General features: G+C 41.1%; 1 long non-coding RNA gene across 1 annotated transcript; it reads left to right on the top strand.

The window, feature by feature from the left end:
* Positions 1-2,700: 2,700 nt before the first annotated feature.
* On the top strand, positions 2,701-9,899 carry LOC124526826 (uncharacterized). Its single transcript, XR_006965751.1, has 3 exons — positions 2,701-2,773; positions 3,538-3,819; positions 6,126-9,899. It is a non-coding gene; the product is annotated as an uncharacterized LOC124526826 (long non-coding RNA).
* The last annotated feature ends 9,544 nt before the right edge of the window (positions 9,900-19,443 follow it).

The following is a 19,443-nucleotide window of genomic DNA, read 5'->3' as shown; positions in this document are numbered from 1 at the left end:
AGCCCAAATGTCCATCAATGGATGAATGGATAAAGGAGAGGTGGCATATATATACAATGGAGTGTTACTTGGCAATCAAAAAGAATGAAATCTTGCCATTTGCAACTATGTGGATGGAACTAGAGGGTATTATGCTAAGTGAAATTAGTCAGAGAAAGACAAATATCATTTGACTTCACTCACATGAGGACTTTAAGAGACAAAACAGATGAACATAAGGGAAGGGAAGCAAAAATAATATAAAAACGGGGAGGGGGACAAAACATTAGAGGCTCTTAAATATGGAGAACAAACAGGGGGTTACTGGAGGGGTTGTGGGCGATGGGATGGGCTAAATGGGTAAGGGGCACTAAGGAATCTATCCCTGAAATCATTGTTGCACTATATGCTAACTAATTTGGATGTAAATTTTTTTAAATTAAAAATAAAATTAAAAAAAAGAACATAGCACTCAATAAATAGTAGCTATTATTGCTATTGATATTATTTTCTGATCTGTAAAACAGGGATACTAATATACATAAGATCTGTATAAGAATTGAGGTAATGTGTGTGAAGCGGCTGACACCATACCCAGCACAGAGAACTCAATCAGTAACAATTCATTCCTAACCCCTCCTTCCTCATATCTATTTTGTTGGGTTCACCAAAAAAGAAGAACTGTTGGCTCCAGAAAACTGGAGAATGTCAACTTTTTCCTGAGACAACCCCCTCCCCCGACATCCCCTTCCCAATGGCTCAGGAGCACAGACTCATTTCTTAGGTGAGCTCACCATGCACGACTGCCCCAAGGAGATGAGACAGACTCATTTTAATTGGATGGGACACTAGTGTGTATAGGAAAGTATTCACTAGGAACCTCTAAGGAAAGGATTGTATGAATGAAAGAGACACAGCTTTAACCAGCTGGAGGAAAGACACATCGGAGGGGGTATTTGTTGACTAATATAACAGAAAAGTCCAGTGGGCATATCTGGTAAATATGACTGGATCCAGATACTCAAAAGACATTGTCAGGAAATGTGTCATGTTCCATCTCTTGGCTCTTCATGGTGACCCTTGGTAACCAGCTTCACAAATGCAACAGACAGAAGGAACTTCTTTCTCAATAGCTCCAAGAAAATCCCTTGGCCAGAGTTCGTTAGACCAACTTGAGCAGGGTGACCAACACTCAGTCGCTGAGGACAAAGGGATGGAGGGTGCTAACTGGCCAGGCCAAGGGGACATATCCACCTTGGAGCTAAGATATATGGATGTTAGGCAGGCAGGTCAGTAACAGGTCCCACCTGAATTCCATGAATTGAGTGAGTGATAAGTAGTTTATCAACAACAACAACAACAAAAACACAGTGCTAAGATTTTTTGAAAAGGCAGGAGTAGATGGTAGAGAAGCAAAATCTTCCACAGGATCCAAGATAGGAAGGCCTCGGTTACCTGGGCAACAGGAGGTCTCCAGGCCAGTGTAGTAGGCCCTAAAAATGGGAGGAACTGGTGTGTAAAGTGTAAGTAACTCACCCTCTTAGAGCTCTAGCCCTATCTGCTTATCATCAAGTGATTACCACAACCCATTACATTAGCCTTTCAAGACAGTCTCTAGAATGACTATGATTCATTTTCTTTACAACATTTTAGAAGATCTTATATTTTCATAATATAAACCAAGAACTGAGGTTAAAGCCAGGCAAATAGCCACCCAACCTTGCTGCTCTGTTTTGGAGAAGCCATCATGGACAAGAAGGAGGGCAGAAAGCTGGTTTATTAACCCCATTTGCTTAAGGAGCCTTGTTTCTCAAAGGGTTCTATGAAATTGGGTAATGAAAACAAAAAAAGAACCGTAAAACTCACAAGGTTTGTTGATCAGATCACCGTGCAGGTTCCTGCCAAAGTTGGCTACACTGAAAAACGGCCATTTGTTCCTAATTTGGGCTGTCTCATCTCCTGATCAGTCCTCAGTCCCTGGCAGTTTTCTAGTTTCCTCCCCAGTTACAAGCTCCCCAGTTACCAGAACAAGCTGTAAGTTCTTCTTATGAAGAACTTATCAAAGGCTTCTGAAAAAAAAAAAAAAAACTAAATAAATTATAGCCACTGGTCCCTTTTATCCACTGCTTTATTTCAAGAACTTCTGACAGGTTCAAGAGACACAATTTTCCTCACTCCAAAGGCATGCCAGCCTGTTCCATTCACGCTCTACCCATCCAGCTGCTTTAGAAGATGAGAGATTGAGTTTGCTTCATTTGTCTGGGCCGCCTTACAGAGAAGTTATATCATTAGCCTGTGACTCGCTAGGATAAGCCAGCTTTCTTCAGCATCTGCAGAGTACAGTAAATGTGGCTTAAATTAAAAATAGAGTGAAGTTCTGACCTGTTTGGCCATGGCTCTACAAAGCCTGCTTTTAAGGATGAAGTGATTCTGCACCAAATCAGCAAGGTAGACAAGAATATTGGTTCTTAACCCTGGTCATACATTAAAATCATTCAAAGAGATTTCTTTTTTAAATAACCATGCCTGAGCCTCATCCCAAACCAATTAAATACAAATCTCTGAGGTTGGGGCCTACGTTCTGGGATTGTCTTTTAAACGTGCAGCCAAGAACTACACAGCAGGGAGGGTGCTGGGATTCTCAGGGCATCAGTCCAGGACATCATTTCTGATTCGTCCGCAGGCTGGTGTCACCTGGGAAAAGACGTCTGCAAGCATCCTAGGAACTGTGTGTCCCATTCATTGTGTCTTGAGTACCTGAGGATGACGAGCTTGTGAATTAAAGGATCCTGAGGTCAGCTTTAAAGGAGGCCAAATCTCCTGGGCTTATGGGAAAAAAAAAAAACAAAAAAACTGTCTAGTCACAAAGGAAGACAGTGACTGATAAAGGAAGTTTGTCACCTAAACTATAAAATATCAGACCATTAGGGTACACTTGGCAAAATTTTGCAGTGACAGCATGTCAGGGCCTGGGTGTTTATTCTTCCCAGACTCTGACACTTAACTTGCTGTATGACCTTGGATCAATCTAGTAACCTCCCTTGTCAAGTTTACCCACTTGAGGAATGGGCATGGCCTTCTTGGCACTTCAAAGATCCTTTATATAGAAATAAAAGGCATTAGCCCTCATCTGAAATCAGCTTTTGATCTATAATGGCTGAACAACAACAAAAAAAAAAAAACAGGAAGTTTTTCGTTTAATGACTTCTTTTTCATAGAAGTTGTTAATGATCTAGAGAGGGGCAAGTCCTCCTAATAAATTCCAACTTTGCCGGCTCCCTAGTCCTTTAGTCCACTATTCCCAGAAATAAGGGACAAAAGTACCAAAAGTGCACAGACCAGTAAAGGAACTGTTCAAACCCCTTCCATGTGTGGAAGACAAACGCTTTGAAAATTAAGTTGATCAGAGCCGCTCAGAACAGGCATACATTCAGGGTAAATTAGAGATTCAGAAGTCTCGACAATCTGATGAAAAACATAAAAACCCACAAGCTTTGAAAGAGCACCCCAGATCTACAGATATATTCATGTGTTGTCAAAATCTCTCTTTTGTTACAGAGAAACAGGAAATAATGATAGAAAATGAGACGGAAGAGAGGTTATTAACCATTAGAAGGCCGCTTGAAAATAAAAACTGAACAGTATCCAATGAGAAAGGCTGGAATCAGGACTGATGTACTGATGCATCTTGGCATTTATTCTCTCAGAGTCTTCAGTACTCCTAGGTCAAGTGGCTGAGAAGGTGGACTTAAACTCTTTATGTGACCTCCATTGTCAGAAGGACAGAACTTTCAAGCTGGCTGATTCATTCCTCCCACGCCCGGAACCTGGCCCTAGAAGGTAATGGTATTTGATTCTGGAGAGCACAGTGGGGTTCTGTTCATGTGCAGACAACTGAGAGGGAACACAGGCAATTTATATCCCAATATAAAGTCTGCTGTGGCAAGTACTGAGATGTTGCATCGAGTCTCAGAGGACCGTGTACTTTCTAGATTTATTACCATCAAAATGATCTATTCCTTCCTTCCTTCTTCTATTCACTCTTTCAGAAAACATACTGTATTTCTATCATGTGCTAGGCTTAATGCTAAGTATGGTGGATACAGAGCTTAAAAATAAATTCCCTTCATTTAAGGAGTGTGGTAAGAGTTACGATTAAGGAATGCATAAGGAATGAAGTGCAATGGAAGGGAACCTAACCCATATTTGAGAGTACAGTCAGGAAGGGCTTTATGGGAGTCAACTGAGCTGAAATGAATCACCCAATGAAATTAATAACCCAAAGAAAAAATTAGGAAGATTGCATTCCAGACTGAGGGAAGAATTTATGCAAAGTTCAGGAGATTCCCATTGATCAGAAAAAGTATTCAAGGGGTGCCTGGGTGGCTGAGTCTAAGTGTCCGATTCTTAGTTTCAGCTCAGGTCATGATCTCAGGGTTCATGGGGTCGAGCCCCATGTCGGGCTCTGTGCTGGGCTTGGATGGAGCCTGCTTAAGATTCTCTCTCCTTCTGGCTCTCCCCCGCTCTCAGGCAAGCATGCATACACAGTCTCTGTCTCTCTCTCAAAATAAATAAATAAACTTAAAAAAAAAAAAAAGGAAGAGTGTTCCAAGCATTCCCATATGGCTGGAGTGTGGGGAATTTGAAAACAAAGGGAAAAGTCCCTTTGTAGGAACAAGAGGGGTGGATCAAATCAGGAAGGGTTTTGCAGGCCCTGTTAAGGAGTTTGGATTTTACACTGAGGATGACGTGGAACCACAAAAGGTTTTTAAAGAGGAATGTAAATAGATAAGAGCAACAGAGGGAAGGATGGATTGGTAGATGGAGAAAATGGAAACAAGGCCTGTTAGGAATGCTTATTACAGTAAAACTACAGAAGTCCACGGGCACTGGGACAGGAATGAGGGGACGGAGCATAGGGGGCAGAGGAGTGTTGGTGAATCCCTGGAAGTGAAGAGTCAGAGAGAAAGTGGGGCTGGGATGAGCTGCAGTTCTGTGTGGGGTGCCTGGGAGCCAGTGTGAGAGAGAAACCTCAGAGGAAAAGCACATTTGGGGAGAAGACACTGAGTTCAGTTTCAGTATTAGTTGCAAGCTGGGTCTTGCCAGCCAGAGACTGGGGACATCTGGGGCTGGGAAGAGAGGCTTGACCAACAGGAGAAACACAGAACTAGAAGACACAAGATGGAGGGAGGTGCAATCAATCGCCCGTGGAAAGAGTGTTGTGAGAACCAAACAAGGTCAGGGGCCAGATCCTCCCTTTGGGAACATAGGGGTTGACAGCAATGGAATTGGTAAAGGCTAATAATGAACTTAAACCCCCTCAAAATGCATAAACAGAACATAGCAGTGTTGGCTACCATTTCTCGGACACTTAGCAGGTGCCAGGCAGCCATGACTGTGCATGAGGGATCTCATTTCATCCTCAAACAATCAGGGAGGTGTTTCGCATTATGACCTTCATTTTTCAGATAAGCAGGCCTGGATTTATAGCGGTTAACAATCTCACCCTGGGTAATACATCAGTATGTGAAGGAGCCAGGTTTTGAACCTCATTCTATCAGATTCTAACCTCTCACTAATGTGTGGTGGTCTAATACCACACACTATTCACAAAAAAAGAAAGAAGTTTTCTTTTCCTCCACTCTACCAAGGCAAGAGGTAAAATTTTAAAAGCACAAACGTTAGAAGAATAAGCAATGATTTCAGGGCTAGGAGAAGCATGAAGAAAGATGGGGTTTACTAAAATCACATCACCAAATGCCTCAGCCTCAACTTGCCTGTGCTGGGGACGAAAGGGGACCATGGGGATCAGAGGGATGTTTGTGACTCCAGTCCTCCCTTCCTGCATCTGACAAGCACATGCTGCCATTTTAGTATAGTTCGTGCAACGCAGCAAATAGTCATGCAGGGTGGGTGGGCCAGGGACCAGGATTCTGGAGAACAGCCAACTTCAAGGCAGAGTGGAGTTTTGCCAAAAAAGTGTTCTTTTCTGCAGCAAACCATCAAAAAAGAAAGTGCTGTTCACTTGTTTGACATCAGATAAGATGGTTCTCACACTTTTTTTTTTCTTCTTTCTTTGTTTTTCCTCTGGAAACCTGTATCTGCACGCAGGGCAGTCTGGTCTTGAACCTGGTTTTGTTTTCCAGGATTTGCAGCGTTCAGATGCAGGCACAGCAGGAGCCCACACTCATCTCGAGAGAGGGCCCTTGAGGGAGACTATGCCCAGAAGCCCCATCCACAGAGTCCCACTAAGGGCTGTGGTTTCTCTCTGATTTCACATGGCTGACTGGATCTCAGCATTTCAGGAACCAACCTTTTACAGCGAGTGATTTTCTTCACTAAACTCAAGACTGGCAAGCTCCTCTCTCTGTCTCTTTCTCTGCCTCTCTCGTCTGTCTCTGTCACTCTTGTGTGTGTGTGTGTGTGTGTGTGTGTGTGTGTGTCCATGCACACATACTCCTCTTCATTTCTAGCAGTATCTTATTGCCTTAGTGAAGAGTGCAGTGAAGCAGAAAACAGATTCAGGAAGTGACAGACGACACAAGCATTTGTCCAATTAGCAATGAGAAAATCATAAGCACCGGTGGTGACCACTCATGTTGAACAGCCAGCTCAGCAAAGAGCCTTGCTCCACATCTCTCCGATGTAATTAGAACCATTCAAGCCACGACTGACCAGCTTTTCCCTGCATTTTTAGTATATTGCAGAGCCTGCACTCTCTTGGACGTTAATGAGGAACATGAAGCCATCAATAGTTTTGATTAAGCCAAAGACTATTGCACGATTTAGATGTACCATATTTCATCCATTCTAAGACATGCCTTTTTCCTCCCACGTTTTAACATCTTTCAAATCAAAATGTGCCTCAGAATCAAGGCAATCATGGTATAGTTGTCATTGCCTCTGCATGGCAAACTTGGTCACAGCTGTTTATATTGTCATCTGAATTTCAGCTGAGTTCAATATGTGGTTGCAAGGACGGGTGTTGAGGTTCAATGCCATTTAAAAGTCTCTCAAAAGATTATCCTACATTTTGGCATTCAAATAATGAGCTATTGTGTGTGCATAAAGAAACAGAGGAGTGGGGTGTAAATTGACATTTGTGAAGCAAATATTTGTTGTTATAGGAACAACTGCAATTCCATACTTTCTCCCAAAGCAACAACCAACTGCTTTCAAGACCTAAAAAAAGAAGAAATCCACGAGAAATGAGGCAGTTATATTTGCCCCACACCAACAATGCAACTGAAAGCAGTAGTAACAGCAGAATCCCTTGGAAGAGACGAAAGAAATTTCAGAGTAGCAAAGGGCTAGTGTTACAGATGCAAGGGCCACATACAACTACTTCTAGGACATTATGTCAGAGTTTCAAACCACTTTTTTAATCTTAGAAGTTCATAAAATAATGGTGATTCTTATACTGTGTGGTTTCTTATGTCTGATGAAATCTAGTATGTCCAGAATAACTTTCAACCAATAAAACCCACAGCTACCCGTTAAAGTGCTTGAGAATTTGTAAAGGGTCAGTCTACATCCAAGAAACGGTAGCCACTTTCAGACTTGGATTTGAAACAGAGCTAGGCCTCAGTACCCAAAGGCATCACCCACCCTATCGCAGATGTCATCAGTTGCCATCTCATACCCTATTTCCCCTGCTAACAGAACCCTGAGTTGATTCAAGGATTAGGGAGACTTGTACTTCAGAGGAGACCTGGTTCTCCTCTACCCCAGAGAATTTTCATTAACCAATCACAACATGATGGTCTCTTCTCTTTCCCATTGGTTATTTTAGGGGTGGCATGTAATACAGTTTCAGCCAATGAGATATGAAGGAAGGGAAGAGGGAGGGTGGGATCTTAAAAACAAAGATGCATGAGAAGGAAAAAATAAGGTGTCTTTTCCATCGCTGGGCTTGGTGATGCCTGGAACTACTGCAGCCATCTTGCAACCATGAGGAAGCAACTGAGAGACAAAGACACACACTGAAGATGACAGAGACAGAAGATGGAGATGGCATAAATCCTTGATGACATCACTGAACTACTTTCTTAAGCAAGCCTAAAGACTGGTTTCTGTCTAGTTTCACTGCTTATATGGGATATTAAACATCTTTATTATTCAATCCACTGTCGGTAGTTGAACCTTCTATCACTTGCACCCAAAGTCACATAATTGATCCACCCCTACTTCCCTACTACTGCCATGATACCTCCCTCCCTTCTACACTTCTTGAAATATGAATAACAGCTTAAAGCAACACATATTTATTATTGCACAGCTTCTGAGAGTCAAGAGGCCAAGAAAGGCCTACTGGGTCCACTGCAAAGCTGAAATCAAGGTGTCAGTCAGAGGTGGGTTCTCATCTAGAGGCTCGACTGGAGAAGTTTCCCCTTCCAATTTCCCTCAGGCTGATGGCAGAATTTGTTTCCTTGTGGCTATAAAATTAATGACAGCTTGCTTCTTCAAAGCCAGCATTGGAGATAGCAAGACAGTCTGTTAGGGACATGGAATCTTATATAATTGTGGGAGTGACATCACCTTTGCCACATAGTGTAATTCTATTGTATGCTATTGGCTAGAACTAAGTCACAGGACTCACCTATACTCAAGGGAAGAGAATTACACAGGGACATGAACACCAGAAGGCAGAGGTCACAAAGTCATCTTAGAGTCTGTCCAACTTACACGGTTAGTTAGTGGCTCTCATGGAACTGGAGACCAGTTCTATCTTATCCCAATATCCATTCTCTTTTAGTTTAACTATGAAGTGTCAAAAATATAAGAATACATTTCTAAAAATGTAGAGTCTTCTGAAAATAGAATATACTGATGCGGAGGTCCTAAATTCTCTGTTACTAGAGATGGCTATGCTTAAGCTGGACCATCACTTGAGGCAGATGTGGCTGAGGGGTTTACCTTTAGCAAGAGTATCATGGGGCAAGATAGGGAAAGGAAGTTGTTGAGTTAGGTGACTTTCAAGGTGCTTCAACCTCGCACTTCTGATTCTTTTAGGCACATCATGGAATCACAGAATGTTAGGGTTGGAAAGACTCTTTGAGATGAAGACCCTGCACTTTACAGATGAGGAAACTGAGGTATAGAGAAGTCAATGCTTGCTTCAGTCTCACTGAAAGTTGCTGTTGATAGAAACTGAATAGACTTAATACCTGTCTTCAAGAAGCTTTTACTATAACAGGGAGAATGCAGTAAAAATAAAACATAATACACAATACACAAGTCCTATGATGAAATTATATTTAAGATACGCCATAAAGCCAGATAAAGAAAGAAACGTCAGGAGCAAGACAAGTTGTGGGGGCAGATGAGCAGGTTCGATTCATACTAGTGGACACTGGGTACTTAAGGGACATCCAGGTGATGATGTCTGGTACAGGGCTTCTCAAACCTTAATGTTCACACAAACTTACCTAGAGACTGTTCAAATGCAGCTTCTGACTCAGCAGGCCTGTGGTGGAGCCTGGGGTTCTGTATTTCAAACAAGCCCCCAGGTGATACAGATGCTACTTATCCTCAAAGCATAATCTGAGTGGCAAGACTGAAAAGGCAGTTGTATAATCAGATCTCAGTTGTGTGATCTTCATTCCTCTCCCCCTCATTCCATTGTCCACTCTCTGAATAGGGACAAGACTGGAGGAGAGACACTGAAGGAATTTCCATACAGGAGCACCTTCACCAGAAGGCCTTGTAACTAGCCACTTTACCTGGGAAGGGAAGATGCCTTCTAGTTACTGCAAAGAACCCATCCACCATTTCTTACCTTCAACTCACATTTGCTAACCCTCCTTTGTGAAGGAGTACAAAAATGAATGACTTAGCCCAACACTGCAACTATTTAATAATGTAGATCATTGGGGCACCTGGGTGGCTCAGTTGGTTAAGCGGCCGACTTCGGCTCAGGTCATGATCTCGCGGTCCGTGAGTTCGAGCCCTGCGTCGGGCTCTGTGCTGACAGCTCAGAGCCTGGAGCCTGTTTCAGATTCTGTGTCTCCCTCTCTCTGACCCTCCCCTGTTCATGCTCTGTCTCTCCCTGTCTCAAAAATAAATTAAAAAAAAAAAGTTAAAAAAAATAATGCAGATCATTGTGCCCAATTAGCCAGGAATTGTGGCCTTGAGGGCAGGTGATGCAACTGACAGGTTTCAATGAGTGCAGAGAGTGAAAACCAAAAGAAGATGGGGCGGGTAGGGGGGATGAGACATTAAAAGGAGAATCAGGGCTGAATGGAGTGGAGGCCAGAGCTAAAAGACAATCTCCTAAAATGTCCTTTGCCTCTTTCAGACAGCACCTAGACCCACTCCTGATAAGTTACAAATGTGCAGAGTCTGTGATCCTATGAGACCATCTTCTCCATCAGGCACTCTAGGTCCAGGGCCTGTGTCCTGTAAGTTCTTCAGAGATCTACAAAAATGTTTGAGGCCAGAATGTAAAATCACGGGTTCCCAAATATGAAAAGAAACAAGCAAAATATAAATAAATAAATGTTTATTGCCAAAATACAATATTATTTTAACCTCATTAATTGTTGAGTCTAGCATTCATAAAAATTTCATCACATCAAAAAACCACTTGTAAGTGAGTTTTGCTCACCTTGCAAAAACTCCTGAGTAGGCATAATGATTGCAAAGAAATCCTAGTAAATTAAGTATGTTTCCAGTAGCCAGTAATTTCTAAAACATCAGGCAGAAATCTTTTTATTAATATACCAGTAAAATATTTATTTTTTAATGCAGACTTTGGTTGGGGTATATATTAATACATGTAATGTTTTGTGAGATCTGAGACCTGGTACTGACCATAGAAAGTGTCAGTTCTGGGGTGCTTGGGTGGCTCAGTCGACTGAGCATCCATTAGCTCAGGTCATGATCTCACAGTTCATAAGTTTGAGCCCCGCATTGGGCTTGCTCCTGTCAGCACAGAGCCACTTCGTATCCTCTGTCTCTTTCTTTCTCTCTCCCTCTCTCTCTCTCTCTCTCGTCTCTCCCTGCTCCTCCCCTGCTTGTGGTCTCTCACTCTCTCTCAAAAATAAATAAAACATTTTTTAAAAAAGAAAGTGTCAGTTCTTTGTGAAAAACTAACTGAAAGGAAGATAGATCCCCAGGCAACAAAAATGGTCTGGGTGAAAATTATGGAATTTCTAGGGTTTCATTCAAAGTAGCCTAATGATAAAAGAAACAAATTAATTCGCTCACTGAACACTTGTATTGACCATCCACCATGTGCCAGGCACTATTCTAGACAAAGGGATGCAATAGCAAACAAGTTAGATAAACCAGCAGATAACAATATACCTTGAAACAGCTCACTAAACCACACTCACCCCACCCTTCTGAGGCAGGCGACCTGACTAAAGAGAGGCCTCCATCATACCATGGGAGGCCATGATTGCTTCCTCAGAGAGAATGAAGAAAATTCTTATTAAGTGCCTACTTTATGGCAGACTATGCAAAGTGCTATCTAATTCATTTCTGTTGAACCTCCTGACAGCCCCATCGTGTCCCTTAGTTCTCATGTTAACAGCAATGAAACCAAGGCTCAGAGTACCTGGCCACCTGCCCATGACCAGATAGCCAGTTAGAGAGCAAGTCACTTGGGATTCAAGCCCAAAACCGTACTCCTTCCTTCTGATACCATTCCTGGGGGCCTGCTAGCCCTGACCAAGTTCTCCAAGCTGGCATGGTAGGGAAGTTCTCCAAGCTGGCATGGTAGGTGAGAGCCAGAGACAAGGGGCTGTGCTGTTCATGCTCTGCCTCTCTGTCACTACCTGGGGACAGGGGCCCCACCCAGGCACTGGCTTAGGCAGAGAACCCCGACAGTGCTAAATGTGCTTTGTCTCTGTGTTCACGCACCAGCCCTTACATAAACACCTCTCTGGCCTAGGGTAGAGTTATCTGGAATCTGGGGACCCCTCCTATCCCTGTCCCCCCCAACCCCTCCAAGTCCTTCAGACGATAGCTGTGGCTACAACAGTGCTTCACCTTGGGCTCCAAGCTTAAATGTCCTTCACATCCCTGGCCAGCGCAGCAGAGAACTCCTTTCCTCCCTCTTGTCATCAGGGGCCACAACCGGCCTCTCCCTGGTGGTGTTGCTCAGGAAGCCTCTTGTCCTCTCTCCTCCCTAAGCCCACTGCTTTTCTAAGGTGACCTCTGTGCCTGGCTGTCTCTCAGGCCGGGATGCCAGAAGCACTGGGAATAGGATTTCCTTCAAGAGCAATTATCCACTGGGCCTTAAATGCTCACTTCCAAGCACCCCTACCCAAGGGTTCTCCTCTGCAGGCTGCTGGGGAAATGCTGAATGACCCCCACACCTGTCTTTGGTGTCCCTTAAAAATGAGTGAAGAGGGGTGCCTCGGTGGCTCAGTCGGTTAAGCGTGCAACTTTTGGTTTCGGCTCAGGTCATGATCTCACAGTTGTTGAGTTCGAGTCCCACACCAAGCTGTGTGCTAACAGCTCAGAGCCTGGAGCCTGCTTCAGATTCTGTGTCTCCTTCTCTCTCCTCCCCACCCCTCTCTCACTCTCCTTCAAAAATAAACATTAAAAAAAAAATTTTTTTTAATGAGTGAAGAAAGCAGTCAGCCTTCTGCTTACTTTTCTGGCTTTCATTCCTTATTTTTTCCAAAGTACTTAAGTATGAAGAAAGAGGCAGCAGTAATTACATTTTTTTTTCTTCCTGTGTAAAAGCTATTCTAGAAAGCTTGGAGGGTTACACACACCAACATAAACTAACACTCTCTTGCACACGCTCTCTCTCTCTCTCTCTCTCCTCCCCCCCCCCACTGGCTTTCTTAAGTGGACAGACACACTAGCTCCAACTCAATATCTGTTCTCCTTGTCTTCCTGCATCGTGTCTAAAGCCTCACCTCCAAGCTCCCTCGCAGCAAGGCAGCTGCAACAGAGGCCCCACCTCAGCCCCCAGCTTCCCTTCATCCTGAGAGGATTTTGGACAGGGCGACAGAGATGGGGTAGCCAAAGCATGATTTCCAACAGTGAGATCCATCAGTTTAAAGAGACCCTACAAACCTCATTCCTTTAACCTATTTGGAATTTATTTTTATAAATGATACTAGATGAGAGTTCTCTTTAATTTTCTTCCAGACAGATAGCCTGTTGTGCTCACGTTATTTATTAAATAAATCTCTCTTCTTCCACTATGTCGAAATACCACATTTTCATATATAAAATTCTCATTTAAAATAGGATCTATTTCTGAATTGTCCATCTGTGCTCTGATCTATACAGCTGTCCCGTTGCTTGTATCATATTGATTTATTATGGTGGCTTTTTCGTGTTTTAATACCTAGTAAAATAGATGCTGCCTTGCTCTGCTTCCCTTTACACTTTTACTGGCTATTCATAGGCACTTTTTTCCTCCATATGAAATTTAAGATCATTGTAATCAATTTTCCTCCCAAAAACCTTCATTGGAATTCTAATTCGAATTGCACTGATATATTAATAGTGACATAATTGATTTTATATGATACTAACTCTTCCATCCAAGAACATGATGTGTTTTTTCATTTATTCAGCTAATTTATATCCTTCCATCTCACATTGTCATTTATTCCATGTACATAGATTCTGTCCTTCTCTTATCCATATTTTAAATTTTTTGTTAGTGTTATAAACAGAATGTTTTCTCATTTCCATTTCTAGGTTCTTATTTCTGGAATAAAAAAAAAGCTTGTGTCCAGCATTACCAAATGCTCTTATTTGTTCTAGAAATTTTTAAAACTAGAATTTCTTGGTTTTTTACGTTTGAAATAATATGATCAATTTAGTTCTTTTTTCTCCAATATTTAAACATATTATTTTATCTTAGTACATCCAATACAATTTCCAAAATAATATTCAATAATAAAGGTAAGATTTGTCATCTTGTTTCTGAATTTCATTGACTTGCCTTTATCATTTCAGGACTTAGAACGATGTTTCCTGTTTTGTTTTTGTTTTGTTTTGTTTCTGTTTTTTATAAATATAATTCTAAATGTTTATTTTTTGGTTTGTTTTCAGAGAGTCCAAGCATGGGGAGGGGCAGAGAGAGGGAGAAAGAGCATCCCAAGCAGGCTCCACACTCAGCAGGCAGCCCCACACAGGGCTTGATCTCTTGAACCCTGAGATCATGACCTGAGCTGAAATCAAGAGTCAGACGTTTAACCAACTGAGCCACCCAAGTGCCCCATTTCCTATTTTGGTTTGAAAAATAGTCTTAATCATAACTAAATGATAAAAGCCTCCTTTTATTGCCATTTATTTAAAGTGTTTTTGTAGGAATAACTGCCGGTTTGTTTTGTTTTTTTGGTTTTTGGTGGTTTTTTTTTCTTTTTTTGAAATCCTTTTAAAATACTCTTTAGAAAATGTCCTTTTAGCATCTATTGCTCTGATCACATGATTTTCCTCTTAATTTGTTGATCTGATAAATTATACTGATAGATTTCCTGATATCTAACTACCCTTGCCTTTCCTACTTGGTTGAAATATGCCATTCATTTGATACTTTGCTGTATTCTTTTGGTAATATTTCATTTTTTATTTTCTCAGCTATATCTGTAAGTACTGTTTGTCTATATGTTTTGCATACTAGCTGCGCAACAACTGAGTTTGTGGGTGCCTGGGTGGCTCAGTTGGTTAAGCGTCTCACTTCGGCTCAGGTCATGATCTCACTGTTCATAGGTTGGAGTCCTGCATGGGGCTCTGTACTGACAACTCAGAGCCTGGAACCTGCTTCAGATTCTGTGTCTCCCTCTCTCTCTCTGCCCCTCCCTAACTCACGCTCTCTTTCTCTCTCTCAAAAGTAAATAAACATTAAAATTTTTTTAAATAAAAAATAAATAAAATTTTTAAAAAACTGAGTTTGATATTACCACTATGGTGACTTCACTAAATGAATTTGGGAGATTTCCATCTCTTTTCTATGTATGATCTGTAACAGTTTTCTATGGTCAGAAATAACCTTGGCATTATTGTTCTTTAAAGGTTAAATATTTTTCAACTGTTGAAATCATCCGACCCTGGTGTCTTTTATATTAGTAGATCTTTAAGTGTTGTTCTAATTTCTTCCACAATAATTGTTCTGTTCAAATTACCCAATCTTTTTTGGGTCGTATTTGGAAATTGTATTTGTCTGGGAAATCATCATTTTCTTCTAGTTCAGGTCAGCAAATAATGTTCATGGGCCAAATCTGGCCCGCCATCTATTTTTCTACAGTCTTTGAGCTAAGAATGGTTTATAAATTTTTAAATGGTTATTTAAATACCTACATAATACCCTTGATTTACCTCTTCACTTGGAAAGCCTAAAATATTTACTGCCTAGCCTTCTGTAGAAAAAGTTCACCAGCCCCTTTTCTTGATTTTCACATTGTTTGCTGATGAGTTGCATATGCCATTCTCTTACCGTTTTAATCTGCATTGTCTGTAACCCTGTCTCTTTTCTTACTCCTGATCTTATATATTTTTGCTCTCACACTTTTTTTCTTAATCAGGCTCATGAAGAGTTTATGTAGACATTATTAATCTTTTCAAAAATCTAGTCTTTTTAATTTTTTTTTAATGTTTATTATTCTTGAGAGACAGAGACAGCGCATGAGTGAGGGAGGGGCAGAGAGAGAGAGGGAGACACAGAATCCGAAGCAGGCTCCAGGCACTGAGCTGTCAGCACAGAGCCCAATGCGGGACTCAAACTCACAAACCATTGAGATCATGACTGAGCCAAAGTCTGACACTTAACGGACTGAGCCACACAGGCGCCCAAAAATCTAGTTTTTATATTTATTTGTACATTCTACTCTTTTCATTTTCTATTGGCTGTGTTACCACATTTCATCATTATTTTGGACACCACTAAGAAAAATAAAACACTTTCACATAATTTAGGACATAAGGCCTTCTTATCACTTAGAATATTATTTCATACTTATTGGAAGAGTTTTTGAAACTCATGAGGCATAAATTTTAATCATATTTCTCTTGTGTATCCATAAAAGGGAAATACAGAATTGCTTAAGAGATTTCTAAGATGTCTTCTCCCCGAGAACCCAACTCTTTTAAATCACTATCCACTCACTCATTAATGTTACCATTTTCCCATACAATACTGTCCTCTGTGCTGATGACACTGCATTTTTTAAGAGTGATCTCCCAAATTGCTGATACTTGTTCTACAAGTTTTGCTGTAGTTCTCTGTTACTGGAAGTGTCATTCAAAATATTTCAGTCATGAAACAGTATTCATACCCCTTCCTCAAATAGTGTTTAAATGGTTTTTTGACTGAGATACCAAGGGATTGCCATCATGCTACCAGAAAGAACAGCCAAATTCTTACATGCACGAGCAATAACAAGGTCACCCTGCTACATGGTCAACAGAAATTGAGGACGCACTCTGATTTCCGAGATGTCGAAAGAAAAAATAAAATGGGTCTTAGAAACCATGAAATATGGTAATCCTCACTTCCTGGTTTATTTAGGTTAATTGGGGGGGGGTTCCCCCTTTTTAAAGAGAGGTAATATGTTTATTTTTAGTCCTTCTGTATTAATGAAGATACTTGAGGCTGTGACTTTTTCTATGAGAACAGCTTTTGAAATGAGGTCTCAGTATAAAGCTATTTTTTTTTGCTTGTACATAGATTGTAAATTACAGTTTTTACTTTTGATTGCACCAAGTATTTTCTGTTTATTCTTATTCTCCATGTAGCAATATTTTGGTTACTCTCCAGTATTTGCTTTCTTGTGTTGTTTTGTTTTCACCAGTATTTATTTTTAATTATACTGGATTATGACTATACAACTTGCGTTGCAAAATCTCTTTTAAAATATAATAAGGAAGGGTGCCTAGGTGGCTCAGACCGTTGAGCGTCTGACTTTGGCTCAGGTCATGATCCCATGGCTCATGGGTTCGAGCCCCACATCAGACTCTGTGCTGGCAATGTGGAGCCTGCTTTGGATTCTCTGTATCCCTCTTTCTCTGTCCCTCCCCTACTCACACTCACTCTCTCAAAAAATAAATAAGCATGTAAAAAATAAGAAGAAGAAATAAAATGTAAAAAGGTATCCTTTTTGTAACATATATAGCTAATTTTTTAAGTTTGTATGGACATACAAAAATGTATAATACTCATTTGAAGAAAATTAAACTGATATCAATTAAACTAAAGTCCACCAAGAATTAAAATCAGTTTGATAATTTTTTCATTCAATTCCCCATTGTCTTTATTTTTTTCTAGTAGTTATGAAAACTAGAAAATTAAGAAATTTCAAGAAGCCTAGAGTTTCTGGGTAATATGGAAACTTAAGTAGGCTGGGGCAGGGAGATCCTTTTCAGGTCACATGGTGAAGTGGAGGTCAAGGTGCAGCCACAGCATTAGAGGTCAGGCCTGCAGGTGCTCCTGCGAGCTTGTGACTGAGAAGGTCCAGGAGGAAAGCTTCTGGGATCCTGGTAATGCTCTGGATGTTTGGGGTTGTTTGTATTCACATGCCAGGCACATTCAGTTTGCGAAAACTGTATGATGTTTGTACATTTCTGTATATATTTTAAGTTTTTTTAATGCAACCACGAGATAGAGTTATTTTGTGTCATTTCTTCTTTCCTTATTCCCTGTTCTCTTCAACAAATATTGATCTAAAAGAAATATTGATTCCACCTTTAGACCTCTGTCTGTGAAAACTGCTTCACGTACCCACTCCTTCCTTTCTTCACAGTTCTTTTCCCATGTATTAGTCAGGATAATTTAACCTATGGTTTAACCCAACATATCTATGGCTGAACTTGCTCCCACAAAGCCCTGAACACGTCAGGAAAACTTCCTCTGTCCTGTCTCCATCTAGAAAGCATTACCTTTAAACATCACAGCAGCAGAGAAAGAGAAATCTGGAGCATCCACTTGGTTTTTAAGAGCCAGGTCTGCAAGTGGTATACTACTTCTGCCCTCATCAGATGACCAGAATCCAGTCACGGAACCCAATCAAACCAACCCCGAGGCAGGGAAGGGGGGAAGGCAGGGAAAAGGCACTTTCATTTTGCTTCTGGTCACATGCCTTAACAGCCTAGAAGAGCAGTTTCACACACCAACCCTGCAACCTTCCCAGCTGTTCCAGATACCTCTTAATCCTGCAAACCAAGCTCTCAAACTCAAAACTGGTACCTTAATCCCTTTATCTTCATCACAAAACCAAATGATGTAAGTAAACCTTATGCTTCATAAGGAAAGCAAAAAGACTCCACTCCTTGTCTCTAGTTGGGTTTGGAGTGGGAAATACGTATCTATTTGATTATTTATTTTTCTTGGACATTCCTTAGCACTTGTCCAATTTTACCTTTGATATTCCCATATTTTTTTAAAAACTTTTTAATGTTTACTTATTTTTGAGACAATGCAAGAGACAGAGTGCAAGCAGCAGAGGGGCAGACAGAGAGAGGGAGACACAGAATCCGAAGCGGGCTCCAGGCTCTGACCTGTCAGCCCAGAGCCCGACGTGGGGCTCGAACTCACGAACCGTGAGATCATGACCTGAGCCAAAGTTGGAGGCTTAACCGACTGAGCCACTCAGGCACCCCTGATATTCCCATATAACCAATATGTTAAAAGAACCAAACTCATGTGATATAACAACAAATGGCTTGATCATTTTCTCCTCCTACTTATTCAAACCCATTCTGAGGGGCTAATTTTTTCCCCTGCCCACAAGATGAAATTTAAGGCAAGTCTCATGGGTTTATGGTCAATTGTCACCAATTAAAAAAAAAAAAAAGCATTTTAGGTACTTGTAGTCATGAAAATGTTCTCAGTTCAATAATTAAAATATCTAGTCCTAGGTAATAGTTGTAATATTCAACTCCATTTAGAATGAACTCTTTTACCTGTCCCTTAGACAGACATGCTTTGAGAAGGAAAGAGGTGTGATCAACTCTTTCTATTTCTTCATCTTGGGCTTCTGTTCTCCTCCACTATTCTCTACCTCTTCTAGGCTTAGCGTGCAAGGAGAGATGAGCAGTGGAAACATTCTTACTACACAGGGACTGTCACGAGTTGGTGCACTACAAAGATTAATTCCAGCAAGCCTGGAATATACCTGAGCTGTTTTACTCAAAAAAGAAATATCCACCAGCATGGCATTGAATCCTGGTCAAGGCACAGTTAATAGTCACTTTATAGCCATGTGTCCAAGTTTTGGGCTGGTTGGTACCAACTTGTCAGCATTGTTTAATAAGAATGAGGTTGATGATTTGCACCTGGTCTTAGTGAGACCCCCAAAAGTCTCAGCCATTGGAGCTGGTTGCATACCAAAAATATACCTACATGACCAGCAGAGTATAAGAAACTCTGGCCGACCGAATAGCCAAAGCAATCTTGAAAAAGAAAACCAAAGCAGGAGGCATCACAATCCCAGACTTCAAGCTATACTACAAAGCTGTAATCATCAAGACAGTATAGTACTGGTACAAAAACAG

This window comes from Lynx rufus, unplaced genomic scaffold (genome assembly GCF_022079265.1).
Source record: "Lynx rufus isolate CCGP_SWC_20201006 ecotype Redwood Valley unplaced genomic scaffold, mLynRuf1.p SCAF_5, whole genome shotgun sequence".
NCBI classification, from domain to species: domain Eukaryota; kingdom Metazoa; phylum Chordata; class Mammalia; order Carnivora; family Felidae; genus Lynx; species Lynx rufus.
The sequence above is the reverse complement of the archived record's forward strand: the minus strand, read 5'-3'. Positions and strand labels throughout refer to the sequence as shown.